At 45.5% G+C, this 25,240-nt stretch overlaps 1 long non-coding RNA gene across 3 annotated transcripts; it reads right to left on the bottom strand.

The window, feature by feature from the left end:
• Positions 1-330: 330 nt before the first annotated feature.
• Positions 331-12,922, bottom strand: LOC102899451. 3 transcript variants are annotated; one of them, XR_006591841.1, is made up of 7 exons: positions 12,720-12,922; positions 12,192-12,271; positions 10,322-10,413; positions 6,368-6,505; positions 3,651-3,819; positions 2,836-3,169; positions 331-601 (listed from the first exon to the last, which is right to left on the bottom strand). It is a non-coding gene; the product is annotated as an uncharacterized LOC102899451 (long non-coding RNA). The 3 variants fall into 3 exon arrangements; XR_006591840.1 differs by lacking the exon at positions 331-601 and adding an exon at positions 1,338-2,656; XR_442244.5 differs by lacking the exons at positions 331-601; positions 2,836-3,169; positions 3,651-3,819 and having other exon boundaries at positions 6,089-6,505; positions 12,720-12,920.
• Between the last annotated feature and the right edge of the window lie 12,318 nt (positions 12,923-25,240).

Genomic DNA, 25,240 nt, shown 5'->3' with positions numbered 1-25,240 from the left:
CTGGGGACTAGAGCAGGGGTGAGTGTTCGACCCACAGGGAAAAAGTATAGGGGCTGAGCTGGGCATACTCGTCTAGGGGACCCCCAGTCCCCCACACAGAGTGAGGGAAGCCCCGGCGGGAGCTGAAGAGCACGGAAGTGTCTGAGGCAGGAACAAAGGCGGTCAGGAAGGACAATAAAACTCTAAGCGGTCCACCAGGAGAGATGGGTAATTTGATTATCCAATTCAGTGTAGTGACAAAGAAGGTAACGAGACTAGGGACAAGAAATTCAGAGGTCAAACAGACCCTCCACGGCCACAGGCAGTAGACTTGAGAGGAGGAATCCGAGGGCAGAGGAAGATAAAATTTTAATGCCTTTGGCACCAGGATCTGGAGCAAGAAAAGAAATCAAACGTTATTCTGGACTGCATAAATAGAGGGACTGTGAAGAAGTCAAAGGCGATTAACTCAGCGATAAACGGGAATGGTGGTGTTTGACCAAGGAAACTGGGGGAGATGCCTGCTAGGATGTCTCCATTCCCTGTCTCTTTCCACCCAGCTCTTCTCGTTGCTTGTGTTCACATTTCACCTTGACTTTGGTTCTGTATGTTGTTGCTGGCCCTACGCAGCGAGAACAAAGGTGCATTAGTAACAGTCGTTTATCCAGATGATATTCTTATAGACAAGTAGGACTGGATGGGAGTGGGATGTGGGGAAACATAACATTTTCGTCCTCCTCCAAGCTTTGCTAGGGGCGAGGTGCCCTATGCTGTCTGAGGATCCTTCCTTTAGACCCCATTCCAACAGTACAAAATACAGATTCAAAAAACCAATTAGTCATTTCTGCTTCTCCGACTGTCTTCTATGACTACGAGGTACCAAAGAATATTCTTTCAGAAAGGAATGAGTTATAATCGGGTACAATTATTATGTTACTAGTGGTCGGAAGGAAAGTTGCTACAATCTTTAAATTCAAACAGAAACAGATCACGTTACTGACTTAAGAATCTTGCTTCCTTTGGGGGGTTAACTTCTCACTGACACAAATGTTCAAGTTTCCGTCTGTTACAATGAAGCTTTCTCAACGTTTATTCTCCAGACGGTTATTACCTGTGACTATGCCAGAGGCACATAAATGCCTGTAAAGGCGTATCGTCCACAACATTTCTCAGAAATAAATACCTTCGGATACCTTGGAGTCTATCAAGTTTTAAAAAAGAAAATGATAGGGAAAGGGGAAGTAGTTTATCTGACTTCAGGGAAACTATCTCCTCCATCCCTTGTTTACACCTGATAATATGTCCACCAATTAAGCATTTAACTGATTTCTTTAAGGTCAGGTTGCAAAGGGGTCAATTCAAGTTGGGGCGTCAGGGACAATTTCACATGGGAAATCCACTTTATTCCTACAGCAGGTGTGTGTCTTGGGTCAAAGAACAAGCTTCTCAGGTGTGGTGGCCCCCATGTGCTCTCGGGGAGATCCGAGGTCACTGGTTTAATATTAGCTCCCGGTGCCTCAGCCTGGTTACAAGGGTCCCTAAAGCTACCCTCTGTCCGGGAGGCGAGTTTGTTTTGAAATGGTTGACTGTATAAGGGACAGGCAAAGATAATTCATTTCGTTGGGGGGACAGGGAGAGGAAACGGGAAAGGGAATGAAGTTTAAACGTAAGCCAGTATCTCTAGAGAATGTGAAAAATGTCAAGTGCCAGGTTCTGAAGCCTTAGAGGATTTTGATGTCAGTGAGCTCATTTTGGACCCTCCTCTCCCTCACCCGCCCAAGGCCTCTGGGCACATGTCTGGAATGCGGAAGGGAAGAAGGTGATCTTCACCTACGAGGGCAGCCCCAGGATTTCCATTTAGAAAAACGCGACCCATTTGGAAACAAAACAAAACAAAACAAAAGCAGTCATTGCTCACTGACTCAATTTAATTAATCACACATTTATCGAGTACCTACTGTGGGCAAAGCCAACCCGCAAAGAAGATTGTAAGTGGCTCATTTCTTTTTAGATGCGTATTTATTTATTTATTTTGAGAGAGACAGAGCACGCATGGGGGAGGGGCAGAGAGAGAAAGAAAAAGAATCCCAAGCAGACCCCTGCTGTCAGCAGGAAGCCAGACCGGAGGCTGGATCCCATCAACCGGGAGATCAGACCCGAGCCAAAATCAAGTCGGTAGCTTAACCGACTGAGCCACCCAGGTGACCCTCAGCGGTTCATTTTAAGCAGCTTAGGAAGCCTGTTGCCTATACAAATAACACAAACGCTTAGAAGGCTGGCATCGTGACTATAGTAAAAGAGACGGGAGGAAGAATCATGTCCTCTGATTGTGGTTTATGTATCCCTTTGTTCACACTTCCTTCTGTGGCCCGGAGAAATCAGGGCGTAGCCTGCAGGCCGGCCTCCCCCTCCCCCACAGCGTGCACAGTAGGGCGCTGCACTAACACCACCGGCTTCGTCCAGGGTCTGGAGAAATCGTTCTCATCGATTACGGTCATGCGGCATGTTTACCCATTGTGCCAATTAGCAGCCTGTAAGTCCTGCGGCAAGATTTCAGAGGTCATTCTGCCTTTAGAAACCAACTCTGAGCAGCCAGGCTCCATTCTGTCAGTTTGAACCTTGAGGGCTGTTTTCCCAGCCTTCTCTGGGAGCCCCTTCTAGTCTGGAACATTTTCATCTGAAGGGAAATGCTTTAAGGTACGGCTGAAGTCGCTCCGACGACTGGTTAATCTTGTCCCCGCTTCCAGATCCCAGAGCTGAGGCCACCCCCCTCTCTTTACCCTGGCAAATGGGAATCCCTTCCCCAACATGCAGCCTTTTTGAAATTACAAATAAGTCGATAACTACAGGACTGACCCAATTACTGGCGCGTGAACTGGGTGAGCTGGAGCCATGTCCTCGTCTGGAAACCCGGGGCCAGTGTCAAGGAGGCCGATGCGATGGCAGGATCTCAGGTACTGGGAAATGAAAAGCAATCGACTCGGCCCAGATCTGGAAGTCGGCGGAGTGGAACGGCCTGGGCGAGCCTCCTTGTCATGCCTCCAATGGCCCTTTTCACAGTGTGAGCAGACCTTACAAAGAGGCAGTGACCTCGCCTTTCAGATGACTAGCAGCTCACCGTGATAACCAACCCCGCGGGGATTTCTTTGCAGTGATGTATGGTAAAGGTCAGCCTGAATCAGGAAGGAGCCTGAAATGGAGGAGGAGTTTAAGAAATGCACTTTTACTACTTATGAGGGCAGATGATAGCTCAAGCACCCGGACCGGGTCTTGTTGAGGAGCCAAAGGATCCTCTTTAACGAAACGACCAAGAGGGATTTATAAAGAACATCGCCTCCGCCATTTTACGTGAACGATGCTCGTCAGGATGTGGGAGAATAACACGAACACGTTTGACTCTCTCAAATGTGGTAGCTGCCCCCCAGAAATATTTAAACGTGCCACGTGTCCTGGTTGATGAAGCACGAATTGGCTTAAATGAAGGTAAAGTTTTGCCTCGCCAGTTAGAAGAGTCACAGATTCTAAATTCGTGGAGCTGGAATTAGTGCGATACCTCTGTTTTCATGTTAAGATTCTAACTATCTGTATTCATAAAACCCTGAAATATAGATCCGACCGAATTCATGTTCATGTGATTGGAACTGGACTGAAATTTTGAAGAAAGCACTTACCATATCCATCCCCAGGGGGAAGTTAAACGCAGGAAGAACCCGGTGTTTTCAGGGCCTTTCATTCCCTTCCCTCCTTGTCAACATAAGCAATACATCCACCATCCGACTTTGGGATTGCTGGTATGGCTTCCTTTTTTCCAGGCACACAGGCTACACACCCAAGAACCACCTTTTAAAAAAAAAATTTTTTTTTTAATGTTTTTATTTATTTTCGAGACAGAGAGAGACAGAACATGAGCAGGGGAGGGGCAGAGAGAGAGGAAGACACAGAATCTGAAGCAGGCTCCGGGCTCTGACCTATCGGCACAGAGCCCGACACGGGGCTCGAACTCACAGACTGTGAGATCATGACCTGAGCTGAAGTCAGACGCCTAACCGACTGAGCCACTCAGGCACCCTGAGAACCACCTTTTTTGATCACCCCTGCTCACACACCTACATGACAACTCCTGTCTGTTCCTGTGACGAGTATCTTATCAGATCCTTTCCCTCCATCTTCTTGGAGCCTTCCTTACCTCCTGCCTGGTCTATTCTCACAGATTATTGATATCTCCTTGCTCTCGGTTGCTGTTTCCTCTGATTCATTCTACTCACTATCAACTAATTAACTTTCCTATGGCATGACTTTGATCCTATCTCTTCTGCTTATAAATGTTCAGTGGTTCAAGATTACCTACCAAATACAGCACACACTTCTCAGCCTGGAGACTCTACTGGTCCAAACATCCTTCTTGCTCCCTTTAAGTGCCCTAAACTCCGGCCAAGCCGGCCTGCTTGCCCACGTGCAAGCTCACTTTGCCATTTTCTGTTCTAGCCCTTTGCTAATGATCTGCCCACCTCTGTTTTTGTCCCCCATCCCCAAAGCTTTCCTCTTAAATCCAATCCAAGTTCATTCATTCATTCATTCATTCGGTTCTTTTAGCAAACCTTTACCAAGTACATGCTAAATGTTGGGCACAGCCTCTGAAAAAAGCATCCCCTGATTTCCCCAGCTGGAAGCAGCCTGCTCCCCTCTCACTGATATTTTGGTGTTTTCTACCACTCTGAGAAAAATTTCTCCTAGGCAGCAAGTCAGGTCCCGGCTCTTCCTTCTGGACTGTCTACATCTCTGTTCCCCCAGCTGTGAATGTATAGTTCCTCCCTCATGGGGTAGTCGGGTTGTTGTGGGGATTAAATGTGATATATTACTGTCCTTACTATTATTATTTATTGTGTTATTATATCTCATTTCGTTCTCCTTGAGACAAGGGCTGGGACTCTCTAGAACCTTGCAGGGGGTCTTTGCCTTCATCTTTTAATCAGTTTTATTTACTTGCAAGACACTGAGCTCTTCTCTGTTACCTCAGGAGAAGAGGGTTGATTCTAAGTGTCTAGACTGGAAGTGAAGCCTCATCACATTCCAGAGGTAGCTCTTGTTCTCCATGTGTCAGCTCCTCTCTCTACCTCCATTTTGTTCTCTCTTCCTCACTAATGGCTTCTGCAGCTGACTTAGAGTCAGGACCTATTCATAATTTGGTAGGTCCATTGCAAAACAAATGAGGGGTCCCTTGTTTAAAACAGAGGAAAAAATGCACACTAAAACGTAACACTTCTTTCTTCAGCGGCCCTTTGTCTCTCTTCTCTGTCTCTTTCTGTCTCCACCTCCTTGGTGTTTTATATTTGCTATTTAACACCACCTTCCCCAGGCACGGAGACACTGGCAGGGCAGTGCAGACTCTCCTGGTGCCTAGGGGCCCAAGTCTGAAACTTGGCACCCACGGCTGGGTTCCCCTTCCCTGCCCTCCACCAGATGAGCACCATGCTTAAGGGAGGAGTGGAGAAGTTGAGCCAGGCATCACCCCTTCCCACAAGTCCACTGCCCCAACCCAAGGCAGACGGCCATCCCTAACGCCCAATCTCTGCGGGCGATGTTGCACTAAGTACCTGGATTGGGGGAGGCTGAGAGATGGCTCCACTGAATCACCTGCCAAATGAACCATGGTGTGCAGCCTGGGGCAAGGACAGCTGTCACCGCACCCCATTTCCAGATGCCACAGGGCACAGGGGTCCAGCACTCCCCAGCCCAGACTCGGCTCCCTGCTGGGCAGTGTGGGGAGGAGGAAGGAAGGAGAAGGTGGGACGGACGACGGGGAGCAGGTCTGAGAACTCAGGGCTGGGACGCAGCCTCGGGAAGCCGAGCGCCTGGTCCATGTTCCATTGTCCCATCCACTTCACCAACAAAACCCAAACTCAAAAACATAAAATTCAGCACTAAATCCAAGCATGGGGCCCCGTTTGACCACTGGCTGCCTGTCCATGAAGCTGGCCCTTTTCGGAGTTTAAAGGGGTCAACATACATACGGAAGAGCATAGTTCTGACGACTCTTGGGGTTGCACCTTCTACCGCAAGCTGGTTTATTCTTTCAGTTTCCCAAAATTAATTTGCCGAAATAGAAATCTGACTGGCCCCACTGTTTCTCTTTATTCTTTTTTTAAAAAATAAATCACATAAGAACACCTGGGTGGCTCAGTTGGTTAAGGGTCTGCCTTTGGCTGAGGTCATTGTCTCATAGCTAGTGGGTTAGTGAGTTCAAGCCCCACATCGGGCTCTGGGGCTGTCCCACAGAACCTGTTTCAGATCCTCTGTCCACCCCCCTCTCTCTGCTCCTCCCCCACTTGTGCCGGGGGAGGGGGTGTCTCTCTCTCAAAAATAAATTAAAAATGAATAAATAAGTCACATAGGTCATTGGTTGCTGTACAGCCAATGGGTTGGCTGCTTTTGGGTCAGGTGTCCATTCGGGTCCAATCATTTGGAGCTTTAGTGGACACAGCCGCTCAGCATAAAACGTGGACTCCTGGGATGCCCCCTCGTGGAGCTGCGGAAAGCAAGTCATGATTAAATCGTTAGTTTGGAGTTCATCAAATATGTTGAATTTTGCATGAATTAATTTTATTTTTTAAATTAAAAATGTCCATTGAAGGCCCCTCGTGTGCAATATTTTCTGGCCAACATTATGGTTACATTTTACATATGGAAGGACAAAATGTTTTATTAAGATGTATCTTTTCAATACAGTGTTTTCTGAAAGTTACACTGGCTGCCATATATTTGTCTGAATCAATGCAGTTCTAGATCATGTAAAATCCTGACTCTAGAGAACATCTTTAAAAATTACCTTGTTCAAGTCCTATCATTTTACGAATAGAGAATGTATTAATTAGGTCAGGACAAAATCAGACAATTATAGCATAATACCAAGCCAGAAAGAGTAAAGAGACAATCTCTATGTCAAAATTAAAAATAATTTAAAAATAGAACAAAAGCACCTAAAACTTGTAGATAAAAGAGTTAATATCCTTAGTACACAAAGCATTCAAATAAATCAATAAGGAAAAAATCAATAGAAAAATTGACGAGCAGGAGCAGACAATTAACACAAAAGAGTGTACAAATTGCCAGTAAAATGTTCAGCTTCACTATTTAAAAAAGAAGTTAAAATGACAACAGATAGAATTTTTCTCCCAATTGTCAAAGATGATAAAACCCAGGGCGTCTATAAACCCAGGGAAACAGGAATATTCAGATGCATAGGAGAATATTTCAGAGCAGCCTTTTGAAGGTCAGTTTCACAATATTGATGAAAATGTGAAAGATACAAGAATTCTGACCCTAAAATTTGACTTCCAGGTTTGATTCCAAGAAGCACTTACATATGTAGGCAATGGCATATATATGGAATGTTTCATGACAATATTATTTGTGAAAGTGACAAATTTGAAATATACAACAATCTACCAAAAAAAAGTTAAAATAAACTTATGATATTTTAGTCCATTGGATATTTTAGTCCAATATTTCAATGAAATATTATGTAGCCAATACAAAGAAGAAGGAAGATTTACATGCACCTACATAAAAAGATGTCCAAATTGTAGTGTTAAATCGGAAAAAAAAGTTAAAGAAAAAATATCCATATTATGAACCCATGTATTTAAAAACTTCTATATATTACTATGAAATGTTACTTAATATCCATTAAACATTGTGTATAACATAAAATAATGTTCCAGTACAATTTCAGAAGATAGCATGTAGTCTGCATACGCCTGTGGGTGTGTAGGAGGAATGTCATCCAGGACCCTGGTCTCAGCAGTGGAGCCACAAGATGTTATTCCTGCTCTTAAAGAGCTTAAAGTCCAGGACAGGGGATGAAATTGCTTCAAAGAATAAAAGGCACAGGATAGAGTGTCATTGGGTACTTACTGGCTCTGAAGCATTTTCATGTTCACAGAAACCCTGGGAGGTAGATCCCCATTTTTCAGATGACCAAACTGAGACCTATCTAGCAACACGAGGTGGGGCTAAGTACATGACCAATCCTTTCCCCATAGTCCTTAGACAACAACAATTGTACAACTTCCATACCCACCTGTCCCTTGCAGCAGAGGTCCTGCACCACCTTTGACATTTAAAAAAGAAATTAAAAGTAGCCCAAACATATTGTGATTACGTATATAAATATTTGCAAAAATGTCAGAATTCTACTCCTGTTTTCTCTCTGTTGTAACTTCACGGAACTTTTTTTTTTTTTTTTTTTTTTTTTTTGAGATTCACAGTGACAAGATTGTTCGAGAAGCCCTGGGTTCCAGGCCTGGTTCTGCCACTTGCTGCCTGTGGACTCTGGGCAAGCCCAGTGATAAAAGTGTCACTAACAGACCTGCTTTGTTTGTCCACCTCCAGATGAAACAAAGCACGGGTGAGCCCTTTGAACCCAATAAAATAATGAAGATGACAAGTTTCTCCTCCACAAGCCTTGAATTTGGGCTCTTCCCCCGCCCCCCGCACCCCCCCCCCCGCCCCCTTCTCTCTGATTGAAGCATCATCACACAGAACCAGGAAACAAGGTCATTTTCTCTCTAAGAACCAGCTCACGTGCATCTCCCTGCAACATATGGGGATCTTTCTTTGGAGAGGTTGCTTGGCCAGGTGAACAGCTGTTGCTGGATGCCCTTATGAATAAGTGGCAATAACTCTGATAGAGTGAGCTTAAGAAGACAGCTTAACTACTTTGCCTTGCGAGTAGGCTTGTTTGGGGTTTTCCTTCACTTACGCCACCCCTGGATTTATTTCTCCTTTATTTTGTGTGGTGGCGATCACGGAAGTTGGCATTCGCTTAGAAAAAATGCTCTTTGGGATCTCTAGCTATTGTAGCTCGACAAAATATATGTTGGCTGGCAAAAATGTACAGAAAAACAGATTTTTACGAAATGTAAGTTAGATGCGTAAACGGCAATATGCGTCAAATGCCTTAAATTATGTCCATCCTTTGCCCCAGTAATTCCACTGGGAGGGTTTTATCTGTCTGATCATATTGGATAATTATGAAAATGTGCATTTTTAAGGAGGTTTATTACAGTATTATTTATAATGGTAAAAATAAAAAATGATCTTACTAGATCCTATTACAGGATTGTTTAAATAAATGAAGGCACATCTACCCAATACAATATATACGACTAGTAGCAATGATGTGGCAGATGTGTGTATACATTCACACACATGCACATACACAAATATGTGGAGAGGTATTTTGTTGTTAAAACTGGGGTGGAAAACAGTATGTGTAGTAAAATCTCATTCTGCTTTAAAATCTCTGTATTCACTTCTATACAAAGTCTAGAAGATTCTATGTCAAAACATGAATGGTGGTTATCCTTGGATGATGACATAGGATAAACACAAATACACACATACACACACACATTGTGTGTGTGTGTGTGTGTGTGTGTATAACAAAATGACCATTTATTTTATTGTACTTAAAAAAAATATGTTGAGTTCCCAGGTGGCTCAGTTGGTTAAGCGTCTGACTTCGGCTCATGATTTCACCGTTCATGAGTCCCAGCCCCATGTCAGGCTCTGTGCACAGGGCCTGGAGCCTGCTTTGGATTCTGTGTCTCCCTCTTTCTCTGCCCCTACCCTGCTCGCTGTCTGTCTCTCTGTCTCTCTCTCTCTCTCAAAAGTAAACACTTAAAAGAATTTTTTTAAAAACATGTTATTTTTTCTTTAAATATAGAATTAGGAGATTCTATTCCCCCCCCCCCATAAAGATTAGATGTATAAACGCAAAAGAATCCCCACTCACTGCACCAAGAATTCTGGTGAAGGGAAAAAATTAACAAAGACCTTAGATCTCCCAGGAATTAACTGTTTTGGAAGGGAGTCTGCAGAATTTTCAGAACTTTGTATCTCTTTTTAGCAATTTCCCTAGTCCTGAGTCTCTGATCTTTGGCAGTCTTGACGACTCTTTCATCCTTAGACCATGAAATTTGCACATCCACTTGTTAAAGGTTTATTTCACCGTGTTACGAGTGCTGACCTCTCTATGGCCTCCACAGACCGGGCGCTCCTTGTGGGCAGGCGCCTGAAGAGGACGTGGCGAGTGGGCGGGCGGAAGAGGACGAGGTTCTCTGTAAACGTTGGGGACTGAATGCTCTGACAGAGCGACAGGCGTTAATGAGGTAGGTTTGTTAGAGGTCTGTGGCGGGAGAGAAGTCAATGTGGAAAAGTATGGAATGGGTTAGGGAGGAGATGGTATTTGACATGACTTTGAAGGATTTATCTGAGCTAAAATGCAGAGTGGAAGGCCACTGATTCCAGGCAGAGGGAACAGCAGGGGGAACCAACTGACCTGGTGTGCTTAGCACTGAAGGGTTTCCGGGGACTTGGGCCTTTCGGTGTTAAAATCCTATCAGTCCTCGGCAAACCGTGATTGACTGGTTGCTTGGCAGAATCGTGTAATCAAAGGCAGGAAGATAGAAAAGCAAAGTTAAGAAACACGTCATCCACTTTGGTTAGAGAGTGGCTTCAGCGTAGGGTAACTGTAGACAGCAAGGTCAGGGAGGTTCCGTTGGGCCTAACTGAAGAGGGCCTTGAATGCCCCAGTGAGATTCTTGTGCTTCATTTTGTGCAAGTAGTAAGACCAAAAGCACTTTACATCCTAAGGCTTGACTCCTCTAGCACACATTAAATCTCCCTCTCTCTCTCTCTCTCTCTCTCTCTCTCTCCAATATCTCTCTTCAAAAGCATCTGTTACACTTTCGGCTCTTTTGCCCTGACGTGATGTCTCCCCCTGATAAAGCACACCTCGGATTTTCAAATGTCGTAATCAACTGCAAACGAGAACTGCCTTCCCTTGTTTGAGGGAAGTCGCTTTAGCCCTCATGGGGACAGACGCCACGGAGCCCTCCACCTCCACATCCAACCCTTCTGTCACTGGCGGACATGTAGGAGATGACTCACTGGCTGGAATTCAAGACGTGGCGGGTGGCGTCTAGGGAGCAGAGCAGAGGTGGGGGGCTCCTGGGGAGTGAGAGCGGGTGACCCTGGCCTCGTGTGCACCGTGCTGCTGAGCGGGGCGCCACCCGCCTCTCCTGGAGCATCTGAGGAGAAGCTTGGGCTGTTGCAGCATCGGGGTCTACACAGAAGGCCATTGCCATCCGCATCCTGGTGTCTCTGTCTGTGCACCATAAAAACTGACAAAAGGGGCCTCACTGCTGAGTTTCAGACTGAATGTTTAATGCAATTAATGCATATTTCATAGCACAATAACTGCCAGAGCTTTGCTCTGCCATCCTCCCCGGCTGAGTTATTTACACAGCCATTTTGAGCCCAGTCACAGAGGAAGTTGACAAATGAGTATCTGTGCAACACGTCTGGTCTTTTCCCATGCAGATCAGGGCCTCACAACTTCAAAAAGTCCCTGAGCAGCATCTCAAACTCACCCCCCCGCCCTCAGTTGGGTGAATAGATTTTCCCTTGGTAAAAATCCCTTGACTTCCATCCTTCCCTTTTCTCCCCTCCCTAGCCCCAAGAAAAGTATTAAAAAAAAGGGGGGGGTATGCTAATATCATCGTGCCCCGAAATGAATCTTAGTGATTTCTCTCATTACAAAATCCCTAAAAACGAAGAGTGTGAGCTGTCCCCCTGGTCAGTGACTTCGTTTATTCATTGATCAGTTCTGACAGTCCTTTGCAAGGCAGCTCTGCCCCTAGGATGCTTTGACATAAATCAGGGGCTCCTCAGCTCACCTGCTCATCACCGGTGATGGATTTGGCAGGTTTTCAGGTTCCTGTGAAACAGATCTCTGGACCAGGAGAGCCAGACTGGGACTCAGAAGGTAGCATTCAGCACGAGAGGGATGTCGACTGACTCACATCTCGTGCCGTTTTTCACTTACTAGGCACAAATCCAGCCCTTTGAGTCTTAGTTGTAACCTTCGATTAAACATCAAGAAGCTTCACGTGTACTTTGTGCAACTGTCGTGTTCCTGACAAGTTGTAGATAATCATTTCTTTGGGTAAACGTGATCCTGTGTTTCCAGTGACTCATTTAGAGACTTTCCGGGTTGCTCTTTCTGTACCTTGTGAACTTTTTCTGCTTCCCTCTCCCCACCCCAGTCACTCTGCCAAATACTTAGTAAGAGAAAAAGAAACCAATTTAGGAAAGCGCAGTTGAAACGAACATTGAAACGAATCCTTTTCCAACGTGTGAATACTCACCCTTAATATATCGATTTTGTCCCTGTGGGCTTTTAGATGCCAAGTTTTCCTAAATAGAGGTCCGTCCACGGTAAAGCACCCTAGCAAATCAAAACAGCCGGATGATTTTATTTTTTAATGAAAGTACAGAGCTAAATTCAGCAAGTTTGATTTTTATGATGAATAGATTCTTAAAAGTGCAGTCGGACGTAGCCAGCTCTCCCCTATCTATCACGTTTGGTTTGGGGGAATGCATGGGGATAGTTGTAAAACTCAGGCCTCAGAGTCAAAAACTGGGCTCCAAATAGGACACTCAGACACTCAGAGAGAAAGGTCTTTTAGCCCTTTTGGCCGAGGAGAGGATTGAGATGTCAGTGACCGACTGTGGTGACATGAGACACTGTCATGGATGTGACTTTATGCTTGGAAGTCCTACCGGCCTGAGTTTGGTTGCTCACTCCACCTTCTACCAGCTGTGAGACTTAGAGTCACTAGTCTTCATCAAGCCTTACTTTTCTAACTGCAAAGTGGGTATAAGATAAAACTTACCTCTGACGCCCTTATGATGGTCAGACGAGATAGCGCACGTAAGCCGCTTAGCGTGGCGCCTGATCGTCGCAAACATGTGCTAACTACCAGCTCGAACGGGTAGACTGTGATTCAGCGTGTTTTGATCTTCCCAGGCTCTCAGTGAGGCTGGCGGGACTTTGGATGTTATCATCCCCATTCCGCAAAGAGAATACTGGAACCCAAAGAGATTCTAGGTTCTAGGTCTTGCCAGCCACACAATGAAGGACGTAGGAATAGAGGCCAGTGAGTTCTAAGAACACAAACATTGCAGCCCTTTACCTTGCCCCTTAGACACTGGGCAACGTGGCATAAAATGGAAGTCCTCACTTCCTTTCCCAGCACCCAGTTATTCAGCCTGAACTGACCAGGGCTGGAGAGGGAAGCAGCCAGCCTCCCACTCCGTAGATGTGAGGCCTCTGACACTTGGCTACTCCTCTCTCTTCTTTAGCATAGAAAGGATGCTGAAATGCTAACAGCTTCCGGTTATTGAGGGCTCGCTGCTTTTTGCCTGGGATGTCGCTAAACGTTTTACCCACACGACTGCTGTCCTTTGTGGATGTTACAAACGACGATGTTACAGGCTCAGAGAGGTGGGGTGACTTACTCAAAGGGGATAGCTAGCAAGTTGTGACGTCATGACTGAAATCAGTTAAGTCAGGGTGATCCCAAGTAGAACTTTAAATTGCTTCACCACGTGGTGAATCAAGTTCAGGTTTCAGGTTCCCTCCAGCAGAAATGACCAAACCTGACTGGTCATCAGAATTGTCCAGGGTGCTTATAAAATAATGCAGATTCCTAGGCACCACTCTTGGAGACTGATTCTGTAGGTCTAGGCGAGACCAAAAATCTGTATTTTTTCAATCCTCAGTTGAGTCTTGTCATCAACCAGGTGTGGGAAATCAGCTTTAGGACACATGCCCAGCTGCCCTCCAGAGTGACCTTGCAGATGGCTTATTCATTACTTCCTTGTCCTCTGGGGCCATCTTGATCTCTGGTGCCTTCCTCACCTTCAGACTCAGTATTTCAGTCCACACATCAAATATTTATGGAGTGCCTATTGTGAGCAGGACACCCTTGCTCTAAGAGACCAATAACTTAAGGCCGCTGGAATGACTGTGTTCATAGTCCAGAGCTGGCTGTGTGTATGCAAGGTTCTGGAGGCGTGTTTCTTTGTGAGTCTTTAAGTTTTTTGCATATGTTTTTCTGTTATCTGTTTTCCCAGAAATCAAGAGCCAGTCCCCTTTGTGTGTTTTTAAAACACAACCCATACAAACTAACGACGCTTAGTACCTGGCTCCGTAGTTAGTAAAAATGGTTGATAGCATGGGTTTGAACAAAAGGGAAAATCCCTCCTTTAGAAGGTATTAAGCAATCACCAGCTGGGGGTCTCTGGCCTGGCCCACGGAGGTTCTTACCTGAGCTCTTTTCTGCCTCCCAATATACAGCAACCCAGCCTTCCTCTTCCTCATTACCCTTCCCAACCCCACCCCAAACATAGACTCAATGAATTTGAACAGAAGCTGGGAAAGAGGCTGAGAAGGAGCATGCAATACAGTGATCCTGAACTCTAGCGCCACATGACCATCATCTAGGGAGTTCCTAAAATATACTGATGCCTGCATCCCCCAAAGTCCAATGAAATGAGAATTCTGTAGGGATATTGGCAAAGTTTTGTTTGTTTGAAGATCCCCAGGTGATTGAATGTGTAGCCCATTGAGAAGTACTACTGTAGCAGAAGAGAACTGGGCTAGGAATTGGAAGGATATCTGGGTTCACTCTAGCCTATGTGACCATTTACACATGGCTGTCGCTGGCTGAGCTTCCTAACACCTGTACAATGAGGATGCTGGACTGGATTTCTCATGGACTGGTCTATTTTCAGCTATCACATTCTAAGTTTTAATGATCTGGGGTCAGCTCAGATGAAGAGGGAGGGTTGGGTGGGGAATAACAGCACAGACCTTGTTTCTTTATAAGGGCCAGATGCACAGAGGGAGGCAGACAGCAAGAGGGAAAGAACGGGAGCTGGATGCTAATTGGAAAGGATAAGGGACATGTCGAGTTGTCAGTTTCACTCGCAGGGACCTGGTCTGTGCCTGCTGGAGCAACCCTGGTGGATCCGAGGGAGGATCTTGGGCCTGCCAGTGTCTGTCCTCTCTCCTATCTGTCTATCTGCCGGCATGCTGTTCCATGGCAGAGGGCTTCTGTTTGTTTTCTTAAGACGATTAAGTCTTTCTAAGTCCCCCTCAGCAGAGCCTGTGATTGAAAGTGACAATTGAAGGCTACCCTATTTAAAAGCTGCCACTTTGTATTAGCAGAAGGATCAGCTCTGGTTGGGGGATATTTTACTGATGCATTTTAAAACTTGATCACAGAGAAACGAACAGGTGTACAGGGGGGCGGGGTGGGAGGTACAGAAAAGTTGGAGAAGAAGTGACAAGGTTCCAGTGTTTAGAAAGCAGCTCCAAACGGGCCAAATCCAAAGCCCTCATCCAAAAGGGCCAAATACAACGGGAGACTGGGCAACGGGGAGGTGACTTTGAGTGGTGTGAACAGCTGACCTAGGGGACCTAAAGGCCAACGGGGCAGAGGACTGTGACCATCTGTCCATTGCCGAATTAGAGCTCAGCCCTCACCACAACTTTAAGTTGTTGCAAAGTATTTTGATGCCTTCCTACCTTCCTTCTCCCACAGGAAGACAACTCCGCACATGCAGTTCCTTTCTTTCATCTCCATTCCTCAGACAAAATTGCTATGAGACATTTGTAGTGCCCACTACGCGACAGGCACCATCCTGAGCACTGGAGACACGAAGACGAATGATTGGTACTCTCCCAAGGACTCTGAGGACTCTAGGAGACAGAAGTAGGGCCACATGTGACCAGTGCTAAGGGGAGGGAGCTTAGAGCATTGGAGGCGTAGAGCACTCACCAACCTGGAGAGTGAAGAGGGATGCTTAAGCTGATTTTTGCATTAAGAAAGAGAAAGTTATTCTAGAAAAAGAGAACAGCATGCACAAAGGTATGGAGGCCCCAATTCTGCATGTTCTGTTCAGAGAATTACACGTGTTTCAATAGAGCTGAGAGAGAATTGGAAAGGAAGCTAGAGAAGAAGACAGGAGCACCGGATCACAAAGGATAGTGTAGGTTTAGTTGAGTGAGAAATTTAAGAAGCCATCGAAAGGCGTGAGACAAGAGGGGAGCCTGGGTTACTCAGTTGGTTAAGCGTCCGACTTCGGCTCAGGTCATGATCTCATGGTTTGTGGGTTTGAGCCCCGCATCTGCTGCTGTCAGCACAGAGCCTGCTTCGGGTCCTCTGTCTCCCTCTATCTCTGCCCCTCTGACACTCGCTCTCTGTCTCTCTCGAAAATAAACATTAAAAAAAAAAAGGCTTGAGAGAAGAATATACAATTAAACATATGTTTTAGAAAGATCACTTCAGCAGCAATATGAAAGATACATTAGAAAGAGAGAAACTTGGTGAAAGGGAAAATAAACCTACTTCACACTAAAAGGTAGAGGGCTTCTCTAACAGCCAGGAAGAGGGAGCTGTTTCTCCAGCACATATTGAAACCTCGTGACATAGGGAGATGTCTTTGTACTAAGAGTCTTACCCTCCTCTTGAGCATCTAGGTCTGGTCATGGGGCAGACACCCTGGTCAGAATTTCTATAGATAGTGCTTGTAAGAGTGCCTGACCTTGACTGGGGAACATGCCTATTTCATGCTCAGAACCCACACCTGCCAGGGATATGTCATCAAATTCTAAAGTCAAACCCTCATCACTTCCAGCTTCTAACATCCGCTGAAGTTTTTCTAGTGTGAGCATTGCTAGTCTGTCTTGTTCTCAGGTGGCTGACAGATTCACCTCTCTTTCCTCTTCAGCACTGATGAGATCTACCAACAGTGAAAATCTAAGTGGCTTCTAGGCAAGCAATGAAATCCAGTGCTGTTTAAAATCCAGGGTGGTTTAGACACACAGCGTCTGATTGTGTGTTTCCCGGAGAAAACTTGACTTGCCTTATTCTACAGTCCCCTGGCATGTGGGGAGTTGAGGCAATTTTTCTAATCAGGAGTAACAGCGCAGGGCATCTCACTGGGCCGCTGATCCATGGTTATGAATCTAGCATATGAATCCCAGTTGCTGTCACCCCTGCGTGAGAGCTTCTAAATCAGAACCACATGGAAACTTTAGTCTTTTATGGCTTTGGGCCCATGAAAAATTCTTAGTGTTGAAGCCCTGGAGGCTCTCTCATGCATAACTCTCTCTCTCTCTCTCTCTCCCTCTGCCCACAGTTTGTCCATCCCTGTGTAGCTTCTGTGGAGGTGCTTGCCACCTGTAGCTGGCACCACATTCTAGCAGGTTTCTCTAGGATCTGATGGAAGATAATGTGTTTTGTCTGCATTGGTCCTTCCACAGCCTGAATGTTTGGCTGACCCAGACTAGCGTCCAAGAAACAGGGTCTAGTGGCAACCAGGGGACTAAAAAGAATGCCTTGAACTGGCCTGAGAGTACCTGGCACCAATATCCTCTTTCAAACTGGAAGGACTCAACTAAGAAATTGAATATTTGTGGGGCACCTGGGTGACTCAGTTGGTTAAGCATCTGACCCTTGGTTTGGACTCAGGTTCATGATCTCATGGTTCTTGAGTTCGAGCCTCTGCTGACAGTGCAGAGCCTGCTTGGGAATCTCTCTCTCTGCCCCTCTCCTGCTCACTGCCACTCTCTCTCTCAAAATAAACAAATAAATGTTAAAAAAAAAAAAAGAAATTGAGTATTTGTAGGGTCCAGATAAAAATCAGTTCTGACCCTTATTTCTTAGGGAGGTTTTACTTTTTCCCTCTCTTAGGTTTTATAAACTTAATATGATATATAAGTCTAGTTTTTTTTTTTTTAATGAAAAGTTCTCTACCTAACGGTATTCTCCCCTAAATTGTAATTTTAATCTTACCATGGTCTTTTCAAGGTGCCTATGATTTTCTTAAAAGTCATCATGGCTCATAACTGGGCCCACATTTACTTTTTTTATCCATACATTCAGCATCTAGGGATTCAAATATTCTTAGCACCAACTTAGGATAATCATTCTAATGTTGGGTACAGGTGGTTATGGTACCCTAAGTGTAGAATTCTAGATGACATTTCCCCAGATTATAATTTTATAACTATGGACCATGTGGTCAAGTCCCATTGGGTTATTGTTGTTTAAAAACAAATCATCAACAAGCAAAAGTCTTTAAAAATAACTCAAGTTTTATACTTGTATTTTCAAACCTTTGTCTTTCTCATTCGCTATTATATCCCCAGCCTCTGAGTTAATGACTGATACATACTAAATGCACAATAATTTTTTTGTTAAATTAATGAATAAATACATTGACCATGCCAATTTATCCCCACTTCCTCTTTTTTTCTCTCTCATTCACTTCCTCATTTACAAGAGCTCCTCTTGGGATTTTTACCCCAAACTCCATCCCTCATCCTTGCCCCATCTTGGCCTTAAAAGGTAGGAGAGGAAAAACAATGAATGGGCCAAGCCAGAGGAAGGGTAGGCAACTCTATTTAAGTTGTTTGGTCCCATCATACAGAGACTGGCTTATAGTCACTGGTGAGTTTTTAGTAGGGTTCCCTTTAGAAGAAGGATTGTGAATTTGGAGACCTGCCCCACTCAGTCCAGCATATATAAGTTGACTGATTCCTTATATAGATGGTCTTCCCAAGGGAGAGTTATTATGGAGAGTCTTTCCTCCATGCCACAGAGCTGGGTGCTCATGGGATAAAAAAAAAAATATTGCATCTTGGAAAATGAAAATTCTATGTTTTTATATTTTAAAGAAGTAAACAAAGACAGAAGAGAAAGAAGTATATAACTTGGAACTTGGGCAGGCTCTTGAGTTTTCCTAGCATAACCTAAACCCAAACTCTCTCTTGCACTGTTGATATCCAGGTTCTAACATCATGATGGGAATGTTCTGGGTAGAGAAGTTAGAAGGAACAAAGACCCCTAGAAATGCAAGACAGAAAAGTAGAAAATGAGACTGAGGTTGTATGCAAGAGGATGGTCTTGGAGGTCCATAGGAACCAGGGTGGGGTTATGATAAGATAAAAAAAAAAAAAAAAAAAGTCTTCAACCCAGGAAGTGCCATGGTCAGATCGACATTTAAATGGATTTTTTTTTTTAATTTGGTGGCTCTCTAGAGGATGGATTTGAGAGGGATAAGATTAGAGGCAGGGAGATCAGTTGGGAGAATGTTTCATATTGATGGGAAAAATAGAGAGGATGGGGCAGATTTGAGAGTTTTTAAAGAAGGTGCAACGGACAGGACTTCAAGTTTGATGGCATTTGAGTGGAGGGACAGGGATTCTCAAATTTCTGGTAGTATGGTCACAGGGTGGATGGAAACGCCAGCAACTGAGATTGGAAATGGTCAAAGTAATGCTGTTTGCAGATGAGAAATGATGAGTTCACAATTGGATAGGTTGAGTGGTCCATCTGGGTAAAAAAAAATCTAGCCCAACTATACAAGTGTGAAGCTGAGGAGAAAGTTTGGGGCTGTAAATATTGATCTGAGAGTTACTCGTTTACATGTGGTAGTTGAAACACTCAGACTGGATGAGGTCAGAAGACAAGAGAGTCTAGGATAAAACGCTAGAACGCCTGTATTTCACAGGTGAGCAGAAGAAGAGGTCCCCACTCAGGAAATGAAGGAGCAATAAATCAGAGGGATATGATGAAGACCAAAGGGGTATGCAATCACAGAAGCTAAGGTAATCTAAAATTTGAAGAAAAATGGCATTTTAAGTGTGTTATTTCGGTGAAGAGGTATGATCAAGATTTGAATTTGGCACTTGATATTTTCTAATGACTTTGGCAAGAGTCCTTTCAGTAGAGTAGTGAAGGCTGCCAGCAGACTGAAATTACTATGAGAAGGAGAGGGAGCTATAGAAAGAGAGGCTCGGAGTCTAGACAAATCTTTCCTGAAGTGCATGAGAAAGGAAGGAAAGAGAGTGGGTTGTGGGCATCTTTGTATGGAGATGTTTTTCTTTGCATGGAGAGTTTTTGTTGATTATTTTATAGGATGAGATATATTGAGCATGTGCATGGACTGAAAGGAAGCCTTGCTCATAGAGAAAGAGGTTGGAAATGGCCAATGGAACAAGGTCCTGAAGATATGGGTGGGGGTGGAATCAAGATCATCCCGGTAAGACTTGAAGAAGAGGGACTCCCCATCCTTTGATACTAGGATGGGGGTGCTGAAAGATCCCTGTATAGGTAGGGATTGGGGTTGGAAAGTTGAGGGCCATCACCCTTGCTAGCCTCAATTTTCTTAATGAATACAAAAAAAAAATCTGGTTGGAGCTGAAGGTTGTGGAAAGCTCAGATTTTCTCCCTCCTCTGTGCTTTTCAGTCAAAGCTGCCAACAGTTACACATGAATTTCGCATTCCAAACTGCTGAGCGGGGCCCCATCCTGATCGAGCCCCACAGCTTCCTGAGAGTGAACAGTACCAAAGGTTTGAATCCGCAATACCGTTGAGTGAACCTGACTAAGCTAGGGACCTGCTCAAGGTCACAGAGGGAGTGAGTAGGAGCACTGGAACTGGAAGCTGCTTTCCTGGCCCCGTCCCTCAGCCAACCGACAAGCGACAAGCAGGAGGGAAGAAGGGATGTGCATGATTCAGTGGGACCATCCCCACCACAAACGAGGGGGAATCAGAAGAGCAGGTGCACTCCACTGTTTCCAGGTCAGTCCTCGCCTGGCAGGTGCAGCCCAGGTGCAGATGTTTGCAAACACAGCCAGGCCCCCCATCCCAGCCTGGGGGAGGGAGGCAGCCACTCACTCTCCATTGTTATGCTTGGCTCTTCTTGCTGGGGGAACATTTGCTGTCTGTTCTTGAGAGCAAGGAGGCTTTGATTCTGAAGGAGCGGTACTTCTGACTTTGATCTTTCACAAATCAGGTCTTTGCACACTCCCCAGAGAACATTTTACATTTTAAAGGCTCGGAGCTGGCTGTCTCTTTTGCTCACCTGTGGAGCTGCTCTTCCCCCCACTGGCTCATCCTTCCAGCAAAATGGGCCCCTGGGCAACTTGCCCAGGATGGAGTCAGTGAAAACAGGCTGCCCGAGAGGGCTTCTGAGCGAACAGCGAGCTCGCAGCAGCCCAGATCATAGACTGACACAGACCCCTCCCTTGGCTTGGGGCTTCGGGGGGCATCCACAGTTAAGGGGAGAAGAGTGAGAATAACAGAAACTGGGAAGCCTCTCTCACCCGTGAACAGCACAGGGAACTCTTCAAGGCACTTGCAACACCCCACTACTGAGGCATCGCTGCCTGTGGGTGGGGGTGGGTTGGGCAGGTAATGCCACCTTCCCTGGTGCAGGTGACAAAGCTAAAACCCGGAGCAAGTCACTTGAGCAATTTCGGATCGGGCAGGTCCAAGATCATAGCACTCACCTTCAGACTTCTTACCCTGCCCCCTGTTAACCACTCCAGAGGCCCCGTAAGTAGAACCAGAAGAACCCAAAAAGGCTTTCCGGGGCACGGATAGCCAGGCTGGCAGACCGTGCCAGCCTTGCAAGGTTTCAGACCCCATAGCTAAGGAGCACTGAACTTGGGAGTTAGAAGAAGTTGACTCTGATCACGGCTTTCCCGTGTGTCAGCAGTTGTAATCTTGACCAAATGACGTAACCTTTCTGAACTGCTTCTGTAATAAAACCTGTCTGCCTGCATCATAGGGAAAATTGAATAAGGTAAATTATTTGAAATTTCTCTGTGAATTGTTAAGTGCTCCAAGCAAGTAAGTAGTTCTTTATCTTCATTCTTATTTTGCTCTGGAATCTTCTTTGAATCAACCTGGGATCACTGGGGTCAGGAATCCTCAAGCTAGGCCGGGGACACAACTCCCTGGCCTCTACCTTCCCTGTTTGCTGGTCGAGCACTGCTCTCCATTGTTCTTTATTTATCCTCAGGATGTTGGAGGTGGAACAGACCAAACCCCTAACTGTGATGAGAAATCCATTTCTCGAGGTCTCCAGGTTAAGGCTCTTTCCACAATGTACACAGTCAGAAAAATGCGTTTTCCTTCCCACCTGCTACTTTCTAATCCTCCTCACCCCACCCCCTTCTCACCCTCTAGGGACCTTGGCCAGGCCTCCCGAACTCTCCATTCCCCACCTGTTGCTGTGATTTCTTTGGTGGTGGGCAGGGGAAAGGGCCTCCCAGAAACCAAACACTGGCCATGGGCAGAGCCAGCTTCCTTCCCCTACCTGGGAAACCTGGCCTTGCGTGGGAAAGTCCTCCTTAACTAGAACTACCTGGAGCTCCTTTCCAGGCACTAACTTACAGCCATAAAAACCAAAACAGGGGCGCCTGGGTGGCGCAGTCGGTTAAGCGTCCGACTTCAGCCAGGTCACGATCTCGCGGTCTGGGAGTTCGAGCCCCGGGTCGGGCTCTGGGCTGATGGCTCAGAGCCTGGAGCCTGTTTCCGATTCTGTGTCTCCCTCTCTCTCTGCCCCTCCCCCATTCATGATCTGTCTCTCTCTGTCCCCAAAATAAATAAAAAACGTTGAAAAAAAAATTAAAAAACAAAACAAAAAAAACCCTCTTTCCGATACCATTCAAAGAGAGAAAATAAGACCAACTTTCTGAGACCAAGTTTCAGACCAAGCTGATGTGTGTGGAGTTGCTGTATGTAAGACTGTGCATTCATGGCCCTGGTTTTTCTGACCTAGCAGTCCAATCTAGTTACCATTCTCCCTATGCACCCTACTTACTCCTGTCTCCTGTCTCTGCTGATGGTAGCCCCTTGCCTCAAACACACTCTGATATTTATAAATCTCTTTCACTTAGCATTTCAAAAGGCTTTCATGTCTGTGATCTCACCCAATTGGATCATATCATGATCCTCACGGCTACCCAGAGGGTTTTGTTATTACTATTATTTAAATTATTATTCCCCGTTACATTTGAGGAACTGAGACCCAGAGAGGCTCAATGACTTGTTCAAAGTCACATCAGTAGTCACATCAAGAGCTGGAATTAGAACAAGGACTTTGCGGTGCCCCTCCCGGGGCTTCTCCACTGCCCCATGCTATATCCCTTTCACCAGTAAAATACCTACCTAAGAATGCCTCCAGGACCTGCCCCCAGCTCAGCCTCTGGGTTAATTTTTGCCTGAGTCATAATACCCCAATTTCCCCCAGTCTCTAGCCCCTCAGCTCATGTGATTTGGGTGGGAGTGACCTCATCCTTTGGGTCTATTGGTGAAGGCAGGATCAGAGCTGGCCGATCCAAGCAGTGCATCCCCTTGACAACAGAGATTGGTTCCGAAAAGAACATGTGACCAAAACCAGCAGAGTGAAATGCATTCCCAGGTCTTCTGCTGGAGTTATCTGGGAAGAGACTCTTCTCTGTGGCGATTTCTCAATCTGGAGAATGTAAGCACGGACCCGTGGGGCCACCGCTGGGAGATGCCTGCCTGAGAATAAAACTGACCAGGAAGGAATGCAAGGCAAAGTAGGGACCGAGGGCGCCAAGTCCCAAAGAGATTGCTCAAGTCATTGGGTTCTATTGTGCGTGAAGACAAATTCGGGCTGGTTGGTTGCCTGAAGCTGGTTTCAGCTGGGTTTCTGTCCTCTGTATTAAAAAATGGCCTTGACTCATTTTCCCACCAACTACCCCCCCTTGGGAAATCCTCTATTTATTCCTTGCTTCTGCATCCCCTCATATAGTCTGCTTATCTGTTACTCTGGATTAAAACGCTATCAGCATAACATGCTTCAGTCTTTTCTCTACTTTCTTACAAGCAGTTTGAGGACAGGAAACTTTCTTTTCTTTTACTTGTGCGGTAGAAAGAGCACAGGCTTTGGAATCAGACAATCAGGCATGAGTCCTGCCTTCACTACAAGCTGAATGGTCTCGAGTGAATAACTTCATTTTCTTGAAACTTAGTTTTTAAAAAATCTGTAAGAGTTAAAGAGAGAGAGAGAGAGAGAGAGAGAGAGAGAGAGAGAGAGAGAGAAAGCCCTACCTTTCAGGCTTATGATGAGGATCAAATGAGGTGATGCATATAAAAGTCCTCCTCAAACTTTAAAACAAAATGCTGTTCCAAACGTAAGACATTATGCAGAACAGTGTCTGGCATGTCGTCAATACCGTAGAAGCATCTGGTAAACTAAAAAAATAAATAATTATTGAACACAGCTTTTGTATACTGCCATCCCCTGCTTGTCTGCCTCGCTTTATGAGCAGGTTGATGGCACATTGGGAACAGAGCATTTGGATGTTCCAGTGCTGTAAACATTTTGCTTGGCAAATTTGTCAGTAGAGTTCCTCATCGCGGGACATCCGTCACCAGGTGAGAGAAGGTGTGGAGCCTCCGAGGGAGGTGAGGGGACATGAGGCATTTCTTCGCCTTTCATTTGCACTGAGGCCACACAATGGCTGGCTCAAGCACCATCTCTGAGTCGGAGGCCATGTTGGAGGAGAGGGAGACGAGGCGGTGTCTGCCATCTCGGTCCATAGCTGCTCACTCCAGTCCCCTCGTTCCAACCATTTGCCGGCCTTCTCCATCAACAAAAAGCCCAGAGAAGTGAGATCGGCTTAGAACATTACCCTCTGGAAGACACCCATGCATTTCCAGAGCCTTTTTTGCGGACCTTCTTTGGAGGCCACAAAGCTTTGGCGCACTCATCTGAGGGAACGTGTGGTAGCTGAAGCTCCTTTGTGGTTCCAGCTGAGAGGGAACTCCTGAGTTGGAAACCGAGGTCGGTGTAGTTCAAAAGCAAGCTCCTGGCAACCTTGACCTTTTTAGATTCCTGGTCACTCACCCAGGTGGACTTCACCCAGGGAATTTGAAAATGCCCTGAGGAAATAGTTGTTTGTTAAATCGTTTTGTGTGGAGGACCAGGAGAACTGAATGTCTGAACTCGGCATCGTGTCATGAATGTCCCCCCTCTTTTTTTTTTCTTTTCCTATTAATTTTGAGCACTTACCTCTGGTAGCCCTCATAATGAGCACATAATATGCACTATATTTTTTAATTTTCAACTTATCTCTGAGAGACTTTCTAGTAGTCCACTATTATAGACAGGTTTAAATAACTCCCAGAAGGTCCCATTGCCAGTAAAGGGGAAAGCTGGGTCTTATGCCCAAGTTTATATCATTCTAGGGTCTGAGTTCTTGCTGGCCACACCTCACCCCCTCATCTGTGCTGAGAATCTATGGTGCCCATGCCTTTTCCTATACAAATGGCACTTCATTGAATTATGTGTGGTACCACATATATGAACGGATATATAATACCATAAACTCATCAAAGTTAGGGATTGAAAACTGTTTTCCTCTGCGTTTCTAGCAGGTGAAAACCATAGGGAAATATGCCACACAGTGGTAGGCGGTAGATGAATGGAGATATGTGGAGACAGAAATGTGCTAGAAGTTCTCTGGCCTCAAGGACTTGACAATTAGCAGGGGCCACCAAGCATCTATGAACGGCTAAGA

The sequence above is a fragment of the Felis catus genome, chromosome F1 (assembly GCF_018350175.1).
Source record: "Felis catus isolate Fca126 chromosome F1, F.catus_Fca126_mat1.0, whole genome shotgun sequence".
In the NCBI taxonomy this organism is placed as follows: Eukaryota; Metazoa; Chordata; class Mammalia; order Carnivora; family Felidae; genus Felis; species Felis catus.
This window is presented reverse-complemented; position numbering and strand designations above follow the sequence as displayed.